Source organism: Adiantum capillus-veneris, chromosome 3, assembly GCF_014529385.1.
Source record: "Adiantum capillus-veneris isolate H3 chromosome 3, ASM1452938v2, whole genome shotgun sequence".
Lineage (NCBI taxonomy): Eukaryota > Viridiplantae > Streptophyta > Polypodiopsida > Polypodiales > Pteridaceae > Adiantum > Adiantum capillus-veneris.
Genome location: NC_140933.1, coordinates 3176814 through 3193317, shown reverse-complemented (window position 1 = coordinate 3193317; position 16504 = coordinate 3176814).

Here is a 16504-nt window from a genome sequence, read left to right as displayed (position 1 = left end):
GATGATATATCCCAAGGGGAAATCTTCTACCCAAGGATAAGGAAAATTTGCAATTACTTCCTCTAGAGTCCTCTTCTTATCATTCCAAGGTTTCTGGAAGTAACCTACACCAAAGCAGTGCATGAGTTTTGTATGATAGCCTCTATGTAGCAACCGACTTTTGGTCCACACGACCTTGTGCAAATGGATGGGTCTATCAAGGGTCATAGTGTGAGAATCTTGGTAGATGATGATGTATCTCTCAATATCATTAACTACTAGTTGGTGAAATCAAGGTGCTATACAAAACGCATTGGTGGTACACCATGAGGTAAATCTTCAAGGAATGCATCTTTGTATTCCATTAAATGTTCCTTCAATTGATTATTATCAATTGCTTGTTGTGATGAGAAAGAAGTAGCAAGAAAAGGAGAATAAGTAGAATGTGGTGTTGAGGAATCATCTACTGAATTAGAAGTATTATCAACATTATATAAAAACTGACACAAGGAGTAACACAAAAATAGTTCTTCTATTTCATTATCTGAAGAGAGCTTCATAAGCTCGACTGTACAAATAAGTGGTGAGGGAGGCATCTCCTTTTCCCCCAAGAGAAGCACATACACATCATTGGATTCAAAAATTAGACTATTATGCCCATAGCTTCAAGGTAATGAGGATCCCAACCCATGTGACCACTCATGACCCAAAACAACATCTGCCCTATTCATATTCATAACTTGAAAATCCAAGGTTGTTTGATACCCATGGATCTCAAGTAGGAACCCCTTGACATGTGTATCTCACACCTCAACATCGCTCGTTTATCATAGCTTATCAAGGTCCACACTGATGAGAACCCAGTGGATGCTCTTACAAAGAGCCTCGTTATGAAATGGTTTGCACATTACATTGTGCTAATAAGCGTAGGGTGAATGCAATTGTACAAGGGTGAAGCTATCTTGCTTCACGGTTGTACATAATAACTTTATTCATAGCCACTTATGACCATGGCCTTTAAGTAGAAAATTTTGGGGCAAAGGCCGGAGTGGCTGCTCGTCCCCTATATATGACTAGCCCTACATCACTAACACTAACTCTATTTACTCTCTTCTCTTATGAGCAATAAAGGAACCACTCACACACTCACTTGCACAATGTGTCGTTCCCCCAAAAGTCTTTCTCTCATTTCTTCTCTGCTTGCAACACATGTACGTATCGTGTGTTGGGTAAAGGCCCTATTGTCGGCTGCCTGGACACTCACTAACTTACTAACCTTTGTATTCTTCTCCTATACATAAAAAAAAGAACACACACACACACACACACACACACACAAGAACACAATCCTCCTTGGTTTTCCCCCACTTGTGCCTCCTTTCATCTCCTTCTTCCTTTGCCTTGCATGCACTCAAGCACGGGCGATCCACCCCACAACTTGTATTGGAGAGAGAGAGAGAGAGAGAGAGAGAGAGAGAGAGAGAGAGAGAGAGAGAGAGAGAGAGAGAGAGAGAGAGAGAGAGAGAGAGAGAGAGAGAGAGAGAGAGAGAGAGAGAGATTTTATTATTGTACTTGGAGGTCAAACATGACCTCTGGGACCAGAAATACATGTGACATACTATTGTGGGGCTTATGATTGTGGTTGCTCAAGGAGTTTTCTGATGAGTGTCACAATGGAGAGCACACATTGTGGCTGAGAGAGATAAAAGCAAGAGAAACCCAACATCATCAACGACTTCAAGAATCCACAGGCTTCGGTGATTTTTGGATAGAGAGTAAGACAAGGAGCACCCTTGCTTTCTTGGCGCTCCGCATCAGCATTCGACATCAACGTTGATGACCTTCTCGACCATTTCCCCTCAACACTGATGTTCCTCCTGACTGGCAATTTTCCGCGGATGGTAGCGCTCATGACATGCTAGGGTGAGGTACCTCTCTCATAGAATAGTGACACACATCATCTGCATAGTGCACATTGGCCATGTTTTCAGCCTAGTGTTGGCTTCGAGCACTGGCATTTTCATTTGGCAACAAAAATCTACATCAGATCCCTAGTCTATACTGACACACAAGTTTTCTCACGATAAGTTTTCACGGGGGGCTTTTGAGCCTGCATACCCCTATTTTTCAGGTTTTTAGACACACACAGGTACAATGCCTTCACATGCATTCTTGACAGTTGCTATGCCGCATGTTTGTTGCAGGATGCTATGCATTGAAAGATGCATATTCTCTTGAGCACCCAGAGTGCTATGGAGCTCTTTTAAGAGAAGATATCCCCGCAGGGGATTTTTTTTATTGCATGCAACAATTTTTGGCACCTATTTATTTGTGGTTACTACCCCACTATATGCCACGTGGAGTCATTTTTGGGTAGTTTCCTGGCCATTTTTGAGACTCGAACCAGCATGGCCCTTTCTGAGACCGTGGCTAAGAGATTATGGCTAGCCTTTGTGTCTACTTAGCCTTTTGGAGGGTCCTACATGAGGTTCTATTGAGTTGGCATAATCTCAAATGTTGAGATACCTTCGATGATATAGGTTGCTAGAGTTCCCTACTATGGTACCCTCACCATAGGTTATGTATTTGATCCAAGTATGGCAGACGTTTCTCAGTGATAGTTGACAGTTTATGCCCAGATTTACTCTCTTGAGTTGGTTTTATGCATTTTATGTGTCACTTGGGTTGATTTTTCACTCCTTGGATAAAGGAGACTCTGCCAAAAAAAAAAAAAGCGAGTCTATCTATGCATTTTATGAGTCCTTGAGCATTGTTTTGGCTTGAGATTTTTCCCTCGTTACAGAGGAGGTTCTATCAAAATCTCGCTAGGCTTTCTCGCCATAACTTTTGGCCTTGTCTCCATACTACTCAAGTTTTGCAAACGTGGCATCTTTTACTGAGAAAGATTTTTACTATATAAAAAAATTTGACGACACAAATTTCTCTATATGGAAATAACAAATCCAAAGCGTTGTTGCGTGCATTTGAGAACCTCGTTTTTTGTAATGTTGTACATATGGACATGGAACCCGATGTCAAAAGTGTGTGTGAGTTTTCTAGCTTGCTTTAGTGTAGCGCCAGCTGCTGCTGGGTTGTTGCCCGTTAGTGAATTTTTGGAAGTGAGACTTGTATATAGCTAAAACTCAAGTAATAATTAAAAAAGGTTTAACCAAAATTTAAAAAATTTCCAGGTTTGAGCTTGTTGTGCCTCCTTAATGTTTTTTGATATAGCTTTTTGTCCTCGCCTTGCCTTCTCCGCGTATAGTCGTATCAGGACAGCTCTTTGTTCCTGTCAATTTTATGCATAGCGACGTGTAGAATCAATTTTGATCATCTTCAGCTTTCTTGCCAATCATTTTTCAAGATTTCTTCAAAGCTTGAAAGTGCCCCAATTGGAATTGTGCTCTTCAAGTTGCAACTAGTTCTCTGCATGGCTATGGCTATGGCTATGGTAGCCTTGTGTGGAAAATTGTGTGCAGACAGATTAGGAGGGAATGTATCTAAGAATTGTGAAACGGATGTTGAAATTGTGGGTTTGTGATGTTCAATCGTGAAAGGAAAGGCCCTAGTCTTCATATGCATTGGTCGGTGTGTGTTGTAAATCCGTGTTTTGACAGGGTTTTGCTCCTATGTGCTATGGTCCTTTAGGTGTGCATGTGCTTGCAAATTCCCAAGGGAGCATATGCTTTTTGGTTTAGGTTTACTAAGAGTTATTTTGATATAATTTTTGGTTCTGAGGTTGAATTTTAAACGCTCTTGGGCTATAAAGCTATAAAGGTGTCCCACTTTTCTTTTGCCCAACAACGTGTTGGGCAAAAAGTTCAATTAGAGCTGATCTTTCAACGTGTAGAGGGATATGGCTATACAAAAGTGCAATGGAAGATGCTTGATGCAAAGACACATCCACTATTCGCGTACGCTTAGCCAAATCTATCTATTTCACCATAGTGGGTGAAGCTACTGCTAACTCCTTGTGGGATAAGCTGTGAAACACATATGAGAGCAAAATCACAAGTAACAAAGTGCACTTGATGAAGAAAATTTTGAGCTTCGCATGAAAGAATGTTGAAACAATTTTCTAGCACTTGAATGCATTCAATGGTATTTTTTAGTCAGTTGACAACACAGGGACTTGAATTTGACGACGAAGTGCGATCCATCTTCTTACTATGCTCTTTACCCCTTCATGGGACATATTTTGCACAATGATTAACAACTTTGTGCGCGAGGAAAATTTGGCCTATGATGTTGTAGTATCCACTCTACTTAGTGTGAAGAGATACACAAGAAGTCAATGGAGCCTACAAAGCAAGGTGATGCATATGTTGCTAGTAGCAAAGGTCAAAGAGGTCGCACTCAGTGGGTATTCTCAAAGCAAATCTAGAGGTTCTTTGCACAATGTTGCATTGTCATAAGAAAGGACACTTGAAGAAAGATTGTCACGCATGGTAGAGAGAAAAGAAAAAGTCTCTAGATGGCAAGAAGTCTGACAATGACGAGAAGGGCAAGGCTAAGATTGAGGAACTCAATGTGATAGAGTCTCCTAAGATTACGGATATGTATGAGGTCCATAGTTCCTTATATGTTCTCATCTTTATAGCAAATCTTAGTACAGATGCTCTTATTGCACACTATGCTAGCTTTGATAAGAATTGGGTCATAGATTCTAGAGCGCTTAAATAGAAGTTTGTAAATAGATAACATCAAACGATGGAGTCTTTCGAAAGGATTAAAAAGTATTAAACATAGAATGAGAGAGAAAAGGGAGATAAGGCAAGGAGATTGTATTCAAAAAGATAAAATGCATTTTGACTTATAGAGTCTAATCAAGGGATGAATACAACGTTTCCTCTTTGACATTTTTGCTTATATAAGCACTTTGGAGGCCATTTTGGAGGGAAAATTGGAAAGTTGCTTTGGAGGGAAAGGTGTTTAGGTAGAAACGTTACCATGTTGTACTTGAGTTCAAGGAGTTTTGGTGGGTGTGTACCATGAGATGTACTCACTTGGTTGAAATTAAAAGGTTTTTTTCTTGGGGAAGCAAGGCGGGGGGAGAGAGAGAGAGAGAGAGAGAGAGAGAGAGAGAGAGAGAGAGAGAGAGAGAGAGAGAGAGAGAGAGAGAGAGATCACTTTTGATAGTGGCACCATGATGTTGATAAGAGGTAAAAATTAATATATGAAGGATGTTTCAGGGATGAAATTAACCCACCCTTTGCTAGCAATAGCAAGAAAGTGAAGGTGGGATGCTATGATGGTGTGGTAAATGGGGCTCTTTAGGGAGGTAAAGATTGTGGTGAATGTATAAGGATTGATTAAGTTAACATTGGGGTCTGAAGAGTTATAAGGTTAGTTTAGGAGGAGGTTGGGGTCTTTGTGAGGACAAAGCCATCTCCGAGTGTACAAGGTTAGGTTAGGGGGCAAAGAGTGGTGGATATATAAGGTAAGTATAGTATAACGGCTAGGGTGTTCAAGGTTAGGTTAGGGGGCAAAGAGTGGTGGTTATATAAAGTTAGCATAGTACACTGCTGGGGTGTTTATGAGGGCAAGGTTTACTTTGGGGAAGATTGATTGTCTTGAGGTATTTGCTTATCACAAAATGGTTGTAAGTGTCAAGATATAAATAGGTTAGAAAAATTACACTTAATACTATGATAGGTATAAGAATTTGGAGTAAGATGTAGTAATTTGAAATAAAAGAGGAGGTTTCTAGGGTGCTAAACATGCCATGGGGGCTAAGATTAATAAAAATTAAGGCTAAACATGAAAGATAGTTTGGTTGAGTTAAGCAAACTCCCTAGGTGTGGAGAAGGTGCAAGGGGTTGCTTTATGGAATGATGAGGCAAAATGAAAAGGGGGGGGGGGGGGGGGCTGGACCAAGGCATCTACAAAGCATGTTTGGAGAGAGTTGTGTATCCTCATTAAAGGGCTACCTTATCAAAGACGACACAATTAGTGTTGATGCTACTAGGTAGAATAGAGAAAGGGAAAGAGCAAAGGATGAGAAGAGCATGAAACAAAGTGGATAAAAAAGAGTAGTGATTGTTTGGCTAGAGGTTGGATGATGTACATCAATGGATTTGACACTAGTCAGTGACCTCGACAAAATCGCTTAGAGGCATGTATCTTTCTTTTCGTGGTTGTATTTAGGGACAATGGGCCTTTAGGTTTGTTTTTTCAACAATCTAGGAGCTTGGTGGGGAATGCAAACTCACAAAGCAAAAAGTCCATTCCTTTAAAGGCTCACAGGACTTGAGAGGATTCATCGGTGGGCTAAATCGTGAGCTTAAGAAGCAGGTTAAAACATAGGATCCCAATACACTTGAGGAAGCGATAGTGTAGGCTCATATCCATGATGATCTAGACAAAAGAAATTTACATAGCACGCACATGCATGCCATTGCAAATGCATGTGCATCTCACAATCATAATAATACAAATTTTGTGGTAGCCTAGTCTGATGTGTCCAAAAAGCCCAAGGGGCCTTGTGGCCATTTGTCAACTGAGGAATTTGAAAAAGCTAAGAAAGATAAGCTGTTTTTACATTGCTTGGGAAGTGCCATGGAAAAAAGGATTGTCCCAAAGGGAAATCTGCTTTGATACCCATGGATCTCAAGTAGGATCCCCTTGACATGTGTATCTGACACCTCAACATCATGGCCGTTTATCATAGCTTATGAAGATCCACATTGATGACAACCCAGTGGATGCTCTTACAAAGAGCCTTGTTATGAAATGGTTTGCACATTACATTGTGTTAATAAGGGTAGGGTGAATGCACTTGTACAAGGGTGAAGCTATCTCGATTCACGGTTGTACATAATAACCTTATTCATATCCACTTACGACCACATTGGCCTTTTGTAGAATATTTTTGGGGTAAAGTCCGTAGTGGCAACTCATCCCCTATATATGGCTAACCCTACATCACTAACACTAACTCTATTTACTCTCTTCTCTTGTAATTAATAAAGGAACCACTCACACACTCACACACTCACTTCCACAATGTGTGATTCCCCCAAAAGTCTTTCTCTTATTTCTCCTCTTCTCACAACACATGTACGTATTGTGTGTTGGGTAAAGGCCCTTTGGTCGGCCGCATGGACACTCCCTACACTCACTAACTTACTAACCTTTGTATTCTTCTCCTATACATAAAAATAAAGAAGCATACACACACACACTCCTTCTTGATTGTGTGTTTCACCAACTTGTGCCTCCTCTCATCTCCTCCTTCCTTTGCCTTGCACGCACTCGAGAATGGTCGATCCACCCCACAACTGGTATTAGAGAGAGAGAGAGAGAGAGAGAGAGAGAGAGAGAGAGAGAGAGAGAGAGAGAGAGAGAGAGAGAGAGATTTTATTATTGTCCTTGGAGGTCAAGCATGACCTATGGGATGAGAGATACATGTGACATACTATTGTGGGGCATATGAGTGAATGTGGATGCTCAAGGATTTTTTTGATGAGTGTCGCAATAGAGAGCACACATTGTGCCTAAAAGAGATAAAATCAAGAGAAACCCAACATCATCAACGACTTCAAGCATCCACAGGCTTCGGCCATTTTTGGGGTAGAGAGCAGGAGAAAGAGTGCACTTGGTTTCTTCACGCTCCGCATCAATGTTTGACAAAACCATTTCCCCTCAATACCAACGCTCCTACAGGCGGGCAATTTCCGATGGCTGACAACACTCATGACATGCTCGGGTGAGGTACCTCTCTCATGGAAGAGTGACACATAACATGTGCATGGAGCACATCAACCACATTTTTGGTCTAGTTTTGGTTTTGAGCATTGGCGTTTTTGGCATTTTTGTTGGAGAGAAAAAATTGACATCGGATCCCTAGTCTATACCCACACACAAGTTTTCTCACGACAGGTTTTCAAGGGGGCTTTTGAGCATGCATACCCCTATTTTTTCAGGTTTTCAGACACACGCATGTACAATGACTTCACATGCATTCTTGACGTTCACTTTGCTATAGTTTTGCTACGGGATGCTATGCATTTAAAGATGCGTATTCTCTTGAGCACACAGAATGCTATGGAGCTCTTTTGAGAGCAGATATTTTCGTAGGGAATTTTGTTTACTCCATGCATCAATTTTTGGCACCCATTTGTGTTTGGTTACTCATGTACGTTGAGTTGCAATGTACACCATCTGAACGGACCAGAAGGGCCCTTTCTAAGACTATGGCTAGTCTTTGTGTCTACTTAGCCTTTTGGAGGGTCCTGTGTGAGGTTTTATTGAGTTGGGTTATTCTCAAATGTTGAGATACCTTCGGTGATATAAGTTGTTAGAGTTCCCTATTATGGTACCCTCACCATAGGCTATGTATTTGATCGTATATTTTGCTTGGCATCGACTATGACAGTCGTTTGTCAATGATAGTTGATAGTTTATGCCCTGATTTACTCTCTTGAGGTGGTTTTATGCGTTTTATGTGTCACTTGGGTTGAGTTTTCACTCCTTGGACCTAGAAGACAATGCCAAAATAAATTTGCAAGTCTATCTATGCATTTTATGAGTCCTTGAGCATTGTTTGGCTTGAGAATTTTCCCTTCTTACAGAGGAGATTCTGGGAAAATCTTGCAAGGCTTTCTCGCCATAACTTTTGGCCTTGTCTCTATACTACTCAAGTCTTGCAAACATGGTATCTTTTACTAAGAAAGATATTTACAATATCAAAAAATTTGATAGCACGAATTTCTCTATATGGAAATAGAAAATCCAAGACGTGCTAGCCCAAAAAGGTCAATGAAAGCTGATCTTTGAGCGTGTAGAGGGAGATGGTGGAAGATGCTTGATGCTGCAAAAGAAATGTCCACTATTTGCGTACACTTAGCCGAATATATCTATTTTACCATAGTGGGTGAAGCTAATGCTAAGTCCTTGTGGGGTGACATGAGATGTAGCACTCACAACTAGTATCCAATGCGAAGGTAATGTGTCGTCAAAAATCGACAAAACAAAGTCAGGAGTAAACATGGAAGCAAAGTCGACATCTGTGTCGTCATGCATAGCCACATATGCTACATCTGCTCCCACATCACCGAAAATGATAGCATCCCTCTTGTGATGTCTCCTATGCTGTCTCATCTGCTGAAAACAACGCCTGCGTACATGCCCTGTATGACCACAATGCCAACACACAACATTTCTATGTTTGTAAGATCGTCCTTTGACGGTAGGCATCTCTCTAGACTCATTTGTGCCAAAAGCATTGCACAATCTTTTCCATGACTCTCTAGCTGTACATGCATCCAAACCAATGCGATAGACAGACTCACCAAGGTGTAACATGATCGTCAAACGTGCAAGCTTGTCCAAGTCCTACCACTCATCGTCAGCCATAGACTCTAGCCTAGCATCCATGCCCTATAGTGGCAACACTTGGCCCAACCGAGTCAATGCATCATGCATACCTGCTTTCCAATGCTCAAAGTTTGAACCATCAAACTTTGTATGGAAAAGTATAAACCCTGACAATGATGTACATGCCAAATCCATGGCGATAAGTTGTGACAAGATCAAGTACAAAATTGATCAACTGACAATAGCCAAAGCCTGGCTAACTCATACACCAAGCACTATCAAAATACAACATAACCTTGCATAAGTTGTCTACGAGAACTGTCAGCAAATATGGCGATCAATGTAATGAAACAAGTGAGCAAAACCGCTCAAATGATGCCAAAAAACCTGCCCTAATCCAAGAGTACTATGTGGTAACCGATGAAATTATCATCAACAATCTCCCTCCTAAAGAGATTACCACATATGTCAAATGACATAATCCAGTGAGCAAACACCCTCACAATGCGATGCCAAAATACTATGGCAAAGCAACCATATATGTCAAATGACATAATCCAGTGAGCAAACACCCTCACAATGCGATGCCAAAATACTATGGCAAAGCAACCATTGAGTTTCAAATGCAATCAAAACACGACTGCAAACCATACGCATAAACAAATAAACGCGCAAAAAAATTCCGATAGAATTTTGTAAGTATTTGGCTATCTAACCATACATGCCATAAATATGCTCAAAACCATGAGCAAATAATGTGCAAAATCTGCACCCAAGCATACATGAGCTGCCCCAAAGTGTCAACTCCCTAAACCTGGAACACAATCCTGTAATTGGAAACACAAAGTGCATCAACCACGCTCTACAAGCGAGGCATATACTATCATAAACCTGGGTGCAAACCAACCAAAATATGGCACAAATTGATGCTCAAAATATATGAAAATCAGCCCACATATTCCATTGCAAAGCGAAGAATATCATCCGCCAAAAAGCGTAAATCATGTGCATCCACATGTCAATATAAACGAGAATCAAGCATGCATCAAATGTGTATCAAATGAGCATCCGAATCAGTTGACAATTCAACTGACAATCATGCTAAGAATGTTTGCAAAACTCTTTGCAAATATGTGCACCACACTTTTGAAATGTACTTAATCGCATAAGTCAATGCACATAACCTGTGATGAATGTTGGAGTACAAGCGTCTTTGCCTTGCCCGATCGCCCACGCTATGGGCGCCCACCCACTAACACCTTATTCTTTTGTACATATACAAAGAATAAGGGGCAGCTCATAGTAGAGTTTTGCTCCACCCACACACTGTGTACTCTCTCCTTCTCTCCTTTCCACATGCACGTCGCATCGCTTACGCACGCATCCGTGCACTCCCACTCTTCAACTGGTAACAGAGCTTTGGTGACGCGTGCATGATGGCTTCCCGATGAGACGGAAGTGATGAAGCTCGGCTATAGGGGCTTGAGCTTGGCGGCAGTGGAGAGATCAAGAAAGCTTGAAAGCTTTTTGAGAATGAAATGGTTGTGAGCTCAATTGAGAGTGATGTATGCTCTTGTGGAAGCTCAGAAAGGAGTGTGGAAGATTGTGTGTAAGTGAAGGTGTTGCCTTAAAAACTGTGTGCACAGCAACATTGTTTTCAGTTTCTTTTTCTCTCTGTAGAAGACAGATCTGAATATTTTGCTCGAGGAGCCTATCCGTTTCGACATGATCTACAACTTTGCAAAAGAAAGTTTTTGCAAATTCGTCACCGTTTTGCTGATATTCAGCCCAGATTGATTGTATACAAAAATTACATGTTTTTTGTTTTCACATAGTGTGCGAGTTTGATGCACTTTTGGAAGCACGACATATGATCCAAGTGGGTGCATAAATTCTGAGCTGAAGATGCAATTTAAGCTTGTGCAGAGCTTGTGGTTCAAGGGTTTTTGGTAGATTTGGGCAAAGAGTCACGGAGGCGTTTACACACCATCGAAGTGGTCTCTTGAGAGACGCAGTTTTTGGAGCACACAGGTGGAGCTTCATTCACAAGTTTTTACGAGATACGTTGGTAGTGATTTTGTGCTTGGATTCATGGTCTTTGCGGATGGTTTGCATATGGTGATGGCACATGGTTGATGCCCATTTTACATGCACTTTGGCGAGCACTTTCAAGTGCCGGTGAGCTCTCTTGAGAGCATTGTTTTTGCATTGATCAAGTTTCTAGATTGCAACTAGAAAGTTGTAGACCACAACGTTTATGGTAAGGATCGTGGGAATAAAGCTGAAAATCAAATTTTTTGTCAATCAAAATTTTGCTGCAAAACAGTGCTGAAAATTTCACAGCTTCACCGCAATCTCTGTGACAATGTCACCGTGCTCTCCGCAATCGCCATGAGCTTTGATACCAGTTGAAGTGCGCGAGCGGGAGCGTGTGTGAATGCGTACAGTAATGGAGAAGAGAGGAAAAGAGGAGACCTTGTGTTTGCAGGGATTGAAAACTCACTCAATTTCTGAGCCCCCTTATTCTATTATGTACATAATGAATAAGCATAGTGGGCGGGTGCCTGGCCTAACCAGCCATATGGGGCTTTACCTCAGCAGTAAATTGGGGTTCTTCAAGGAGGTAAAGAAATGTATAAGACTTGACTAAGTTAACATTGGGGTGTGAAGAGTTATAAGGTTAGTTTAGGAGGAGGTTGGGGTCTCCATGAGGACAAAGCTAGCTTTGATCAGAGTGTACAAGGTTAGATTAGGGGACAAAGAGTGGTGGATATATAAGGTTAGCATAGTATACGTCTAGGGTGTTCAAGGTTATGTTACGGGGCAAAGAGTGGTGGATATTTAAGGTTAGAATAGTATACAGCTGGGCTGTTTATGAGGGCAAGGTTTACTCAGGGTAAGATTGATTGTCTTGAGGTATTTGCTTATTACAAAATGGTTATAGGTATCCATACATAAATAGGTTAGAAAAGTACACTTAATAGTATGATAGGTATATGAATCTAGAGTAAGATGTAGTAATTTGAAATAAAAGAGGAGGTTTCTAGGGTGCTGAACATGCCATGAGGGCTAAGATTAAAAAAAAATTAAGGCTAAACATGAGAGATAGCTTGGTTGAATTAAGCAAACTCCCTAGGTGTGGAGAGGGTGCAAGGGGTTGCTTTATGGTATGATGAGGCAAAATGAAAAAGGGGGGATATACATGTAGCCATATTGGCTCTAGTGATAGGCGAGTGTTTGTATCCATGCTAGAGCTTACATGTAAATCCCGTAGACGACTCGGTATGGTCTACAAAGATCCATGATGCATCATGCTAATGTCAGTCACCGTATGGCTGACAATCCCTACTGCAAATGCTTCCATTGTAGCTACTAGGTTAGCCCTCAACACTAGTAGGTCGTACATGAGATGCCCAAACATTGACAAAATTTGCGTAAACCTAGCTGTCCTAGCCTCCCGTGCACTACCTACATGTACTACATCACCATGACTACTCATCACGTACGGATGAGTCATCATCGACAGTTGGATGGTTAAGTTCCTCTCATCCATAGGCAAAACCATGCATGCTGTCATCAACTCATCAGCCTCTAGCATGAGCATATCAAAGAACTCGATGTTCGTCATCTCTGCTATGTGTCTCCATGGAGTAGACCCGCTCTACCTCTGCATGCACAGACTTTGACAATACTTGTTGTGTTTGATTAGAGAACTACCACTCTATCTCTCTCTACAAAGTCTACTGGCATGTTTTGCACAACTAGATGCTCTGTCTTGTGAGCATGGTGGAGCTTACCCACAAAGGAGACATGTCTCGTATCTCGCTCAATGCATGCCAACAATAAAAATGAGACCATGCCATCTCGTACCTACATAGGATATACCAAGCCACTGAAGGCTATTTGGAAAGACGGCTCTCTAAGCAGTACCTGACATCCACAATCTACTAAGTGTCTCATTAAGATCAAGCTCTGTCTTGATTGAGGAACATAGCTGTCATGCCAAGGGAAACCTTAGGGGTCAAGGATCGGACCAAGGGCCAACTGCTAGTGGGCAAGGAATCCCACAAGGCCAAGGGTCTATAAATAGGGAGGCAGGGAGGAGGATTCTTCAATGCAATTCCCGGGTTTCTTACGCTGGTATCAAAGCTCAGGGGAAAGGGGAGCTATGGAGGAGGGGGAAAGCCCTGCATGAGGATTGCATGGTCTCTCTCTCTCTCTCTCTCTCTCTCTCTCTCTCTCTCTCTCTCTCTCTCTCTCTCTCTCTCTCTCTCTCTCTCTCTCTCTCTCTCTCTCTCTCTCTCTCTCTCTCTATTCCTCTCGCAAGGCGGGTATGGAAGGTCCGACATGGTGTGCTCAAAGAGACCGTACAAAATCATGCTGCGAGAAAGGGGGCTTGCGAAGAAAAGGATCTGTAGGTTAGCATGCATGGAATATAGATAAAGTGACTTCAAAACGTGTCGCCCTACTCTCCTAGGAAATTTTCACTTCACGAGCGTAGCAAGCCATGTTGTATAGTGTGAGTTTCTCCCTCTCTCTCTCTCTCTCTCTCTCTCTCTCTCTCTCTCTCTCTCTCTCTCTCTCTCTTCGTCACCTGCGCAATCTCGCCATGGCTGCCTCTATTTTTGGCTTTTTTTAAAGGGTCAAGCTCAAATGGGTGCCCACCCTTTTTGGTATCCCCTAGTAAGGGCAACAACCCACGATGGGTTAGGTTGCAAAATCGCTTTTTGGAATGAAGCCGACCACCATGAGGCCATGCAAAGGGCTCTCAAATGGAAGAAGTGGCGCCATGATACAACATGCGCAAGGAATCAATGCTTGCAAGGGTTGCCTTGTTGAAGACTATCAAAGGGGATTTATATACAAGTTACAAAGAGAATTACGCATTGACAGTAAGGGAGCAGTGCAAGATACGGCCTCACAAATACGACAAGGGCCGTTTCAATGACCGCTTCAAAGCAATCTTGATGAGGACACAGTCCTCTGAAGAGGATTGTTTTGAGTTTTCAATTACTATCGAGAGAAGATCGACATTAGCATGGGATTTGTTTTCGACAAGGCTATGAGCCAATATGGTGGTAGATTCAGAGGTTATGTACCAGAAGCACGATTTCTCTCATACTTGACATCAAGCAGTAACATCGACAACACATGATCTTAAGGTTTGAGATTCATGTTTTTCATGAGTTTTTTTAAAGCTTTATGTATGCTTTTATCTTGCAGGAAATAGGTGTTCCTTCAAGAAGACCACGGATACTTCAAACTGTTGGCAAGGCAAGGCATATTGTTCGACTTGCGCAAGAGTGCACATATGCTTGACATGGGCAACTATGTGTTACCATTCAAGCCACCGGCATGAGCCTCTATTTCTCCATCTTCCACCCCTGGAATTGGAAATTTTGATGGGGCAAGGTTCCTAGGCAAAGACAATCTTGATGATCGGTTTACAGATTAAGGAAGCTTGAACACATCGGGCATGGGTCGACACGACAAGTCGCTACAAATAATTGATAAGGTATGCAATAAAACTTGGATATTTTTTTCGCATTTTCTAGAACATTTGAAATGGCTATGACATGGACCAGCCATGCTCGATACCATGCAAGGTTTTCATTGTTTGTGCAATTCAAGCCAGTAAGGCACAAGCATGGCTGTGCATATCATCACCATAAGCAACACAAGCAAGGCTTGTGCAAGGCATGTTGCTAGTAAAATTTGATACAAACATAGCTTGTCCAAGACAAAGATTTAACCCGAAACACAAAGTTTGCCTTTACCAAGAAAGGTTGAGTACTTTAAGGTACTACTCAAATCGACAAGGTCGATTTTTTGTTACGTGAAGTAGGGCTTCTACTTTAGATTATTGCATAGTGGCTTCCAAAGTTTGGAATATGCTATTAGCGTATGAACTTTGGAGACTTTGCAATGTGTCTACATATTATTTTATTTGATGTCAGTCTGACACAAACCACAAGAGCATACATGGTATATATGATAGCTCTCACTCTAGCAGAAGATATGGCTAAGGGCCAGGTTCCAATGCATAACCCACACGTTCCAGCGCAATCAACAACACCAGGCTGAAATTCACTCTCAAAAAGATATTTTCCCTCGGAATTTTATGAGATAACTGGCCACAACATGGTGACAACATTAGATAAAATAAGGTTCTTATTGTTTTTTTATGTTTACACCTTAATTTAAAAAGGGTTTCCTGTCATTCAGAGCAACTTGCTTTGATAGATTTCACGAGAAGCAAAGCTTCTAACCCATGACTAGGTATTGCTCATTGCCTTGGGATCACAAGCATTAGAACATAGGTTCGGGGATTGAAATATAAGCTCACATTTCAACGTGAAATTGTGATGTATCCATGCCAGTCTAGATTGTGCACGACACTAATTCACTTTATTGAGACCGTCACTCTAGCCAAGGGCTTATCATTTCCTTCTCTGCTTTGCATGCCTGGTGTGCTTATGTAGTGGACTTCATTCCACCTCATCATAGTTTATGCTTCAGCTATAACACCAATCACTTTGTCAAGGCTACAATGAAATTTTAAAATTTTAAAACCGTTTAATCAAACGAACTTCATCTAAAGGCAAAGCGTTGTAAGTAAGTCAATCTGATACAGTCACGATCACTGCCAAGGGTGGGTGGGTCAAGCTGTGACTTATGTTTTTTGCTGCAACTCTATGAGAGAGCGTTGCACAAACACACTGTTGTATGCTTATACGATAAGCTATGACACAACCATTTTTTGCCAAGAAGCATATGCAAGGGACATATAACACAGTAGAATAATGGATTTTCCTTAATCCATCATTCTCTCTTTTTCTTTCCTAATTCTCTGCAGGGAGGAGGATATCGGCATGATTTTACTAAAATCTTTCTATGTCGATATGGTCAAAGGAAGGGCTAAGAGACATCTGTTGTCGAAGGCCTACAAACCATCGAACAATTCTATCCAGTTGAGTACCCATGCATCCTAATGGACAAGCAAGAGTCTTGCCATTAGTGATTTCTTGGGTGTTACTTTAGTTCACTGTGAAGATCCCATTGAGTTTCTATTTTAACCATCCCTTTAACATGCATGTAACAAGCAAAAAAAGGGGTGGTGTGTATCATTTGCTAATAGGGTATCCTCCCACAGGTTAGACCAAAATAAAAGGGCTTGAAACCCAACAATCCCCCCCCCCTCAAGCCC